This window comes from Oryzias latipes (genome assembly GCF_053564925.1).
Source record: "Oryzias latipes strain Hd-rR chromosome 1 unlocalized genomic scaffold, Olatipes_Hd-rR_3.1 chr1_Y".
In the NCBI taxonomy this organism is placed as follows: Eukaryota; Metazoa; Chordata; class Actinopteri; order Beloniformes; family Adrianichthyidae; genus Oryzias; species Oryzias latipes.
In genome coordinates this window covers 3937779-3948825 of record NW_027616335.1, presented here as the reverse complement: position 1 = coordinate 3948825, position 11047 = coordinate 3937779, and the positions used below count along the sequence as shown (strand labels likewise).

At 38.3% G+C, this 11047-nt stretch overlaps 1 long non-coding RNA gene across 1 annotated transcript; it reads left to right on the top strand.

Annotated features, from left to right (window-relative positions):
• Positions 1-7344: 7344 nt before the first annotated feature.
• LOC144990298 (uncharacterized) lies at positions 7345-10656 on the top strand. The gene is made up of 2 exons (XR_013654298.1): positions 7345-9778; positions 10208-10656. It is a non-coding gene; the product is annotated as an uncharacterized LOC144990298 (long non-coding RNA).
• The last annotated feature ends 391 nt before the right edge of the window (positions 10657-11047 follow it).

The window sequence follows — 11047 nt, the reverse complement described above, 5'->3', positions numbered from 1 at the left end:
AAGGAGAAATTGTTTTTTTTGTCGATAAAGTTTAAGTTTTTTCAAGAGCCCTCCCCAACCTGTGCGGCGCGTAGCGGAGAGATAGGCCTGTTTAGGGCAGAGACAGCAAGCACGCGCAGCAAAGTAGCCATTAGCTGAAAAACTACGGTGAAAAACTAAAATAACGGTGCAAACCTGTTGTCGAGCCAGACCGGAAGAGGGGTGTGAGCCAAATAAGATTTTATGCCATTACGAGACGAGTTTTGGTGAGTTTTGTTTTGTATTTTGCCTACTTTTGTGGCGTGGGTTTTGCCGTGATGAGGCGAGCCCAGTTGAGACCAATTTAAGTTGTGAAAAGACGACAAAACAGTACTTTTGAGTTATTTATAATTTTTTTTTGACACTTCGAAACATGAATGTATTTTATTTGATGTATTTTGGGTATATTTTGTGTGAAAAGAAGCTAATTTTGCAAGTAGAGTTGGATGTATGAAAAAGAAAAAAGAGCAGCCGCCATTTTAAGTTCTAAAGAGTCACGTAGCCTTCTAGTGCGGCTCCGCTTTCATTTTGGAGTGGTTTTATTTTGCATATGGACTAAAATTATTTTTATGGCCTGTCCTGCAGGCCAGGTTTTTGATTCCCCCCCGAGAGTAATTGGGAGATGGTTCCGGACCGGATCGTTCTGGACTTCTCCTGATCCATGGATGGCGAGCCTACCCAAGGAGCACAATAATCCGGACTGGCTGTAGAGCATCACGTGGTCCTTTACTTTTCCTCACTACTACAAAATCTCTGCCAAGGTCGCGGTAGGAGATTGAACACTAACTGTGGATCCAATACACTTTAAAGGAGCACTACCAAAAACTGGATACATCTGCTAACAAACTTTAAAGGGTTTTGCTAAGCAATTGGACATTTAGAAAAACAGTTCTTTGTTTGCTTTGCATATTGAATTGTCTTTTGTTTGATATCTGATATTTTGTAACTTTAAAGGATACTTTTGGTGTAAATTTAAAGTGACAAAACTGATTTTAAAAAAAGTGAAAAGGGTAAATACAGTGAACTCAAAAGAAAGCTTAAAACTAAATTTAAGTTAAATAAATTTAGTTCTGTAACTAAAATCCCTTTAAACTAAATGACCGGTCATCTTTAATTAAAATAGATTGAAACTGAAATTAACTTGAACAAAACCTTTTATTTGAACTTTAACTGAAAAAGTAAAGGAACAAAACAACATAAAGGGTGTTTAAGAGGTGTCTTAACATTACTTAAGAACCATATTTGTATGTTTATTGTTGTTTGTCAATTGTTCAGTAAACTGCCGGCTTTTTCTTTTCCATTCTACCTTTTATATTGATTCTTGGCTCTTTTATTCAATACACACCACTCCGTGCGAACCTATATCTGGTCCAGTAGCTTGACTACCTCTGCCTAATAGCATAGGTGCTACAAGTACTTGGCGAGCCAGCCAGGAGTGGTTCGTATATAATTTTCAGAGCTCAAATTTGACTAAGAACTGAACAAAAAAATGGAAGCCGTGCAACGAAGTAATGTTAAGATGCCAAACTCACTTCTTATTACTGGTTTAACTGACACTGAATCTGATGAAGAGCTTTTTGACTTCCTCAAACAATATGGGTCCATTCAGACAATGGTACCTGTAAATCCCCCGTGTCCAGAAAAGGGCAAGCAGTCCTTTCTTGAGTACGCGTCCAGTGCACCAGTGCAGGCATTATCTAGCTTACTGCCATACAGATTCTCACCCAAGAACAAACCTGACATACTTTACCTTGTCGAGGCATTAAGCTCAGTTTACAGCCCCGTAGTTAGCAAGGCAGCTACTCAGACTTACCTGACTGAACTGAGAGACATTGCAAGACTGACAGGTAAAGACTTTGCAGACTTACTGAGAGACGAACTTTCCTCTATAAGCCAAGTAGTTAACCCTGACGAAAATGACTCAGGTGACCGCCAGGACTCACCCCAAGTCCCTGACACGAATGCTCCTCTGAGTCCTCTGCAAGAGAACCCACCAACTCTTGAACCAGTCCACCCACTGATCCAAGCTCCAGTTGAGAATCTCCCACAAGTGCAGGTCAATGTTAAGACACCCACTCTCAAACCTTCTGAAGTAAACCCACCAGAGCTTCAGAAAGTAATAGTGGAACATGTGCTGAGAACTGAAGACTTCAATGCTCAGATGAACACTCCTTTCAGATTGAGACCCTTTTCAGGGCGCTGTCCCCACCCAAACAACGAAGTCGACTATGAGAGCTGGCGCTCGAGTGTGGAACTCCTTTTAAAAGACCCCAGACAGCCTGATTCATGCAAGTCCAGGAGGCTCTACGAAAGTCTCTCTTCACCTGCTGTCGATCTGGTAAAGCACATACCTACCGAGTCACCTCCTTCCACCTACTTGAAAATACTCGACTCTGCCTTCGGTACGGTTGAAGATGGAGACGACCTCTTTGCCAAATACTTGAACACTGTGCAGAATAATGGTGAGGCACCATCGTCTTACCTCCAGCGTCTTCAAGTCATGCTGAACACCACGTTCATAAGAGGTGGTGTTCCTGCTGGTGAACTGGACAAGCAGAAAAGGCAAATTCCACCTAACTTTTCCGAACTTCTTCTCATGCTCCGGACTGCTGAGAAACAGCACTTGAATACAACAAAACCAAAAGTGTTTTCCAACTACCAAGGCGCTCAGTCCCAAAGTCCAGAGCGAGATACATCAAAAACTGTTGACCCCCTTTCTGAAATACAAGACCTCAAGAAGCAGATCGCCAATCTGCAGTCCCATCTTGCATCTCTAAAGAACAAAAAAGACTCAAACAGTAAAGTAAAGTCAAAATCCACAAACTCGACCAAGACAAAAGTCCCCCCTGAAAGCCTTAAAACTCCAAAGCCACAGCCTTCAGAACAAAAATCAGAACCTCATCCAAGAAATCGTCCAAAGCCCTGGTACTGCTTCAGATGTGGGGAGGACGGGCACATCAAGCCCCAGTGTGAAAATGAGCCAAACTCTCCCCTAGTTGCTGAAAAAAAGAAACTCTTAAGAGATAAGCAGATAGCATGGGACAAAGTGAATGGACAAGAACCTACTTTTTTAAACTAAAGAGGGCTCCAGTTGTGGGACAAATTGGAGCTGAACCAAAGACAAAGAAAAAGAGAACTTCCACACACAAGCTGAAATGTCACTTTCTCTTCCAAAAGGTCTTGTTGGAGCACTGCCCAACAAGACTGCCCAAGTAGCCATTGACGATCAAATGTGCAGCTGTCAATTTTTTTTTTCAAATTCAACGACAAACGAACAACAAAGATTTTTTTCTTTACATTTTTTTCCGGTTTCAACAACAAAGTTTTTTTTTTTTTGTTTTTTCAAAAATAAAAATTTTAATTTCAACAACAAAAGTTTGTTTTTTCAAAACATTTTTTTTTTTCAAATTCAACAACAAAGATTTTTTTTTCCAATTTTTTTTTTTTTCAACTTTAACGACAAACAAAGATTTGTTTTTCAAATGTTTTTTTTTCAAATTCAACAACAAACAAACAACAAAGATTTTTTTCTTAACATTTTTTTCCGGTTTCAATAACAAAGATTTGTTTTGTTTTTTCAAAACAATTTTTTTTTCAAATTCAACAACAAACGAACAACAAAGATTTTTTTCTTTACATTTTTTTCCGGTTTCAACAACAATTTTTTTTTTCGTTTTTTCAAAAATAAAAATTTTAATTTCAACAAAAAAAGTTTGTTTTTTCAAAACATTTTTTTTTCAAATTCAACAACAAAGATTTTTTTTGTCCAATTTTTTTCTTAAAGCGGGCTGTGTATTCAAATCGGCGGCGCCTCTCCTTGTTGCTTGTGGCTAAGGCCAGGAGCCTTCGAAGGAGAGCCTGACGACAGAATAAAAAACAAATGACTTCACAAGGAAAAACTGGAAACAATCTGCGTGTATAAAATTGTTTAAATAAGAAAATGACTAGAATTTTTTTGGGGCTTCACACAAAGCATTTCCATTGTATTGATTTCTATCATTCAATTCAAACTTACAGGAAAAAAGTTTCCAATGAGATTATGTTTCCATTATCATTCATAATATGTAATAATGACCAAATACCATTATCGATCTAATTTTTGTAAAAATGTTGATTTATTCCTACATAAATTATACCGGCAGCTCCATATGGGAGTGTTATGTGGACTAAAGTTATGTTTGAATATGAGTTTGCCGTACAGTAACACCTGCTGATGAGAAGTAGAAAGTTTAATAGGAAGTTTTCTGTAATCAAAATCACATTTTAGAAGGAACTCAGTGGCCCCTAGATGAGAGAAAATGTTGGAACAAATAAGAAACCAAATATTTCTTTCATTTTGCAGAAAGACCTAAGTCAGTTTATCTTAATCATACCATCCAAACTTTCAAAGACTATTAAGTCCACCTTCACTGTAATCCTGAATTATTGTTCCTTTTTTAATATAATGAGTTTTGTTTTTCCAGATGAAGTTAAAATTGGCCTGGTTTATCGCTTCCCTTGCAGATTTAGGAATTGGGAGTAGAACTGTGACTGTGTCTGCGCGTTGCGTCTTGTGTAGGACTAGGAGAAAGAAGCGCGCACACGTGTGTTGGGGGGTGCGTGTTGATTCTTCTGCCCTCTGGCTGCATGTGAGGCTTCGCCTGTGCTCTCTGGTACAGACATCTTCCCAGAATATTAGATATTGCCCAGTAATAAACAGACTGCAGACACTTTGTCACCTATCCGGTAGTCGTGAAGCCTGACACCCATGAAGAACGCGGGGCAGGAGGCTCCGCCGTTGTTTATTCAAACACGTAACTTTGCTGCAAACAAAATAGTTCCCAACAAGAAAATGAAGTGATATTCACGCAAATCTAACAGCGCGCGTTCATGTTTGGTGTTACAGAGTGACTGAGAACAGTAATCCCCCCCCCCAACACAAAATCCTCCGTTGGGCGGCCGTGTCGCGCACTCAAGAATGCACGCAGCTTGTAATGGAAATGAATACAATGGAAATGAATAATTAGAACGCAGCAAATATGTCGTATTTCCTCGCAAGACACAAACTTATGTAGGATGAGGACATGTGTGTTTCTGAAACAGCGCACGTGCCGCGTGCTTCTCTGAGACAGTGACAGCCGCGGGCGCGCGCAGGCGGGTGCGACGAGGAGAGAAGAAGAGTGATAAAAGGTTTCCCATATAGAAACTATGGAAGCGATTATGTAGCATATATAAAAAGCAAAGTCAAAACCAGAAATGCTTTTTAATTTTCAAAATGAAGCTGCATTTTTTGACTCAAAAATAAAATGAAAAAGCAATATTTCAAAATGCTTTTTCATTTCTTTCCTCAACACAGCTTATTCTGTCACTTAATTAAAATTAAAATGAAAATGGTATTTGACATTTCATTTTCAAGACGTTCTCTGGTAAATGTGTAGCATAATTCATTGGACCTCATTTTGATGACCTCATCACCGCGTTGATGCGGTTATCGTCACAGCCCTAGATCTAACATAACTTTTTTTAAGCAAAAAATGACAAATGTTTCTATTTGTACATAAACTCAATTAAAAAGGTGTTCAAATCAGAAATATACATTTCTAATTATTACTGAAACGTCCACATGCAAATTTGTTTTTTAAAAATGAGACAAAAATGTGTTTTTGAGTAAATAATAGGAATTCGTTGATTTGAAAAACCTAGTTTTTCTATTTTTTTCAAATGTGTAATAATTACTGGTGATGGTTTTCTCATGCGTTTATTAATAAATTGTATGAGTATTTGGCAAAAACCTTAAGTTGGTTTCAGGCTTGAAGTATCCAGTAGAAACAAGAAAATCTATCGTTTTTTGACTTAAATAAAATGTTGATTTCTTTAAATGAGCTAATAATATCATAAAAGAGAACAAAAACTGTAGGTCAATCTTTTCTTTGAATTATTATTTAATTATTTTCTATTTTGTTTTTGTTTTGTTTTTAGATTTCTTTTTTTTAATGCACATTTGATTGAAAAATAACATCACCGACTCATCTGTTCACACACAACAAGCAGGAGTCAAACTTACAATTTTAGTTGGAACCGTAAATTCTCAGGAGACGGCGCCTCTCCTCCTCGTTCCGCGCCAATGGGAGCAGCCTCCTCAGAAGAACCTGACGACAGAATAAAAAACAATATTTGACTTCACAAGGAAAAACTTCAGACAATCTGCGTGTATAAAATTGTTTAAATAAGAAAATGACGTGAAATTTTAAACGTTGGGCTTACACAAAGCATTTCTACATAGGTCAGTGTAATAGACGGGAAAAGTTTAATGATGAAAACTCTAAAAAGGCTAAAATGTGTCTGTTTTCATTTGAAATCAATTTTAAAAGAGTATTTGTAACTATAAATTGTACTTCTTTGAAAAAAAATCGTGGAGAAATGAGGTGTGTCGTATGTGAGAATCGTACCTGATTCTCCCAATTGACTCTACGGGCCTCCTTTGCTCTGGCATTTGCTGTGTGCCAGACCAATTGTCCGGGCCCACGATTTGCAGCAGGTTGGGGGTTCCTCTGCCGTGGTTGGGGGTTGTTTTGCTGGGGAGGGGGGGAGGGGGGGTTGTTTTCCTGGGGGGGGGTTGCTGGGGGGGATTTTCATTGTCCATTTTTTTCTGTTAATTCGGCAAAAATACATGAAACGGTCAACGTTGAAGTACCTACAAGCTGAGTGGTTAGATTACATTTTATTGTACAATGGGCAAAGAAAAAAAACACTGAAAGCATATTTATCTAACAAACAATTTATCTAACTATAGTTTGTTTCCACACACAACAAATTGTAATAATAAAACAAATAGTACCTCACCTGGATGGTTTTCTTCTGTGATTTGCGTCCGTTAGTTTGAAAAGAAAACAAATCTATTGTTAGCATAACATTGTGGTTATTAATTGTAACTATGGATGTCACATCCAGCAAAATTATATCTATCTATATTTATTAGGGGTGTAACAATAAGCTAAAAATCTCAATAATTTGGTTGGATTCACTTCAGAGTTCGGTTCCATACGGTTCGGTCGGTACGGGCCACGGCTGTTAACAAATCCGCTTGATATAGAAGTTACTATTTGTGAACCATAAATCTTAACTATTTCTATTTTCCATCTAACAATGGTGGAGAAATGAGGTGTGTCGTATGTGAGAAAGATGTGTTTTAGAGCAAACACTTTCAACTGACCTGATTGTCGCTGGCGATTCTGCGGTCCCGCGATTCACATCGGCGTGCCAGACCAGGGGCCTGGGCCCACGGCTGGGTGCAGGTTGGGGGTTCCTTGGGTGGGGTGGGGGTGGGGGATTTTGATTTTCCATTTCTTTGTTAATTCTGCAAAAATACATGAAACGGTTAACGTTGAAGTACCTACAAGCTGAGTGGTTAGCTTACATTTTATTGTACAATGGGCAAAGAAAAAAAACACTGAAAGCATATTTATCTAACAAACAATGTATCTAACTACAGTTTGTTTCCACACACAACAAATTGTAACATCAAGACAAATGTCTCACCTTGACGGGGTTCTCTTCTGTGATTTGCGTCCGTTAGTTTGAAAAGAAAACAAATATATTGTTAGCTTTGTCGTTATTAATTGTAACTATGGATGTCACATCCAGCAAAATTATATCTGTTGTAGTGATCCGGCCGGACCGTCACTTTAGTGGGGTAGCGACAGCCAACTGCTCATTTGGATGGCTTCGTTGGAGAGCTGTCCGTGCCCCATACACCGCACGACCCCGGACAGTCATAAGCAGAAGCAACAGGAGGAGCGACAATGTTAGCGTTTAAGCAACAAGCCTGTTTATTCCAGCACACATACGTCCCAAACAGCATGGAGGGTCACTTCAGCTTCCAGCCCTCTGACTCAAGGTTTCACCCTTAAGCTCCCCACTTCCCATTAGCCTTTGGGGCTGAAGGCAGCGCTAACCCCCGGGTCGCTACACTATCTATATTTATTAGGGGTGTAACAATCAGCTAAAAATCTCAATAATTTGGTTGGATTCAGAGTTCGGTTCCATACGGTTCGGTACAGGCCACGGCTGTTAACAAATCCGCTTGATAGAAGTTACTATTTGGGAACCATAAATCTTAACTATTTCTATTTTCCATCTAACAATCTAAGCATAGTTTCCACACACAAAAAATTGTAATCAATGAAACAGAAAAATATAGCTCACCAACTGTATGCCTGGGATGTCAATCTGACTGAATCGTTTTTTCAGCCGTTGGTATTTTATATATAACTGACAAAATACCCGCGTGCCGTTGATTCGGAACATCCCATCTGCACGGACATGACTGCTTTGTAACTGTATCTGAAGGATTACAAATCCCGGGTAACATTTCAAATAGTTTAGTTGAAAATTATTACGGAAAACTAATTTGGAATTTGTTGCCCTCTAGTGATAAAAGTAATTAGTAACAGGAAGATTTGTTTTAACCCTTGTGCTATCTTAGATGACCTCACCCTTACATTGACCTGTTCTCCTTACCATGACAAAGGTGGATAAAGGTGGAAAGATTTCATGTAATTCATGGACACCAGTGAAGATCACAAATCATTGAAGAAAAAAGATTCAGCGCACTGTCCAGTGGGTCTAGAGGCCCAAATCCGATGGTAAAGTGATAGCACAAGGGTACCAAAAACAACTATTTTATTTTTAATTAAATCCAGCTTTCTAGTTTAGCATTACCTTGCCTTTTTTAAGTTCTTGCTGTTGGTTATGCAACAATTGTGATCAAATTAAAGATGTTTTACTTTTCTTGATAGTCAGAGCGCTTCTAGACACACCTGTCCACACTGGAGGTTATGAAAGAAGTCCGACGACCCTGGACTTCTTTTTTTAAACACTGCAGAAGAGAAGAAAATTAAAACGTTTTTGCTATGGAACCGTCCTACATAAATGAATCTTCATAGATAAGCTGCAGTAGAGGTTTGCCCTGGAGGAAGACATTTATTTGAACTTCTTTTAAAAATAAAATACTGTTTATCAGGCCTGACCTTAGTAGATTAATATATTCTTGAATATACCGGTAGTCAGATTCAAGAAAGGCTCTTCAGAAGCATCATAGCTAGAACAAATGTCTTTTAATGGCGTTCTTCAAAACCTATTACTGGGCCCCCTTTGTATTCATCTACAAACTCATGTAGGTGCTTCAAGTAAGAACTGAAACATTAAACCAATAAAATATTATTTGTTTTATACATAACCCATTAAAAGAAGACTGGGGCTGGGGGTTAATTTAGACAAAAATGTTTTTACTAAATTAATCAAATCAGATGGAAAAATACCATTATAAAACATGAATGATGTATTAGACATTTTTTAAGTAATCCTTTGAAATACAAATAAAAAATGGAGAGAAAAAACAAACATAAGATGTTCTATTAGATGTATGAACTGCTTTGATAATCTTAAATCAAGATACAGTCAATATAAGTCTCACTTTGGATTTATTAAAATTTAATAAACAAATAATCCTCCATACGGCCCACATTTAGATTATTTTATTCATTTCAAGGTGGCTCGTAGATTGATAAGTTACACAATATCATACAGAAGCTGGATACCAGTACTGAACAAGAACGCTGCAAAAAGAATCCATTTCTCTGACTGGTGGATGTTTGCAGCATGTTGCAGAGCGGCTGGCCTGAGCTGTGAAGGGGGAACGCAACTCTATGCTTGGAATGCTGACGTCACTCCGACAACGAGGGCGGAGCAATCCAGGATGCAGAGGCGTGGCATGTCGCAGGTAATCCTCACCGGCGCATCCGTCACTTTTCTAATCTGGGCTCATAAATTGGGCATCATGACGACCCCTCTGTGTTAAAATGAACACTTCTGCTCATTTACTTGATTTTATAATGAACAAAAAACATAATGAATAAAGTCGATGAGATGAAGGCACTGAAATTGCTAAACGGCACAGAAAGTGGAACTGTTGGCAAACTTTAACAGAAAAAACAAGTGCATGTAATGCGCCAAGACAAAGGAAAATGAAGACAGCGCGGCAGCTGGGAAAGAAACTGCTTCCATGTCTAGTGTTGAGTTTCTTCTGATGCGTTTCTGCAAAGTCTTTTCTCCCTCCATTCTTTATTAATCATCTTCATCCTCCTCCTCGTCATCATCATCTGACGTCTGGTCCTTGGTGTCGAGGTCGTCTTCATCTTCCACCTGGAAGGAGAGAGCCAGAGTCTAACTACAGCAGAGACGACACAAAGCTGAGTGACATCTTTCACCAGCTGAAACAGCTCACTGAAAGTCAGAAGAAAACCGTCAATGGCGCTGCTGAACACTGACGCCGACCTAAAACCACCATGTGCCTTGCCCAAGGGCACTTCGACAGATGGGATGGCAGACCGGGAACTGAACCTGAGGCTCTCCAATCAACCTACAAAACGTTTTCAGAAGAAATGATCCGAAGCGACGTTTAAGTTTGGTTTACTGCTTGAGTTAACCAGGAAGTCGACAGAAAAACCGCTGAGTGTGACTTTGTTTCAAGTGACAGATATCGTTATTGTATTTTAAAATCTTTGTGTTTTGCTGATTCTGATCTCCTGTTTTACATTAAGCTATAAATGTTGGTGATTAAATGCTTATTTGCATGAATAATAAAATTCATTTATTTTATTATTTGCATTTATTTTTATTATTATTACATTCTTTTTACTTTGTTTATTATTTTAACCAATATAATATATATATATATATATATATATATAATATTATCTTATTAGTTTTATTCTTTCTTTGGGAAGCACTTTGAGATGCTATGAAGCATGAAAAGCGCTATATAAATAAAGTTGAAATAAAGTTGAATTAAATGTTAAAGGACATTTGTTTTAGGCTTATCCTCTTTTTCCATTAGTGCCTACACTATATTACCAAAGTATTGGCTCAGCCATCCAAATGATCAGAATCAGTTTTCTAATCACTTTGTCCAGCCACAGGTGCATAAAATCAAACACTTTGGCATGCAGACTGTTTTTACAAACATCTGTGAAAGAATGGGCCGCTCTCA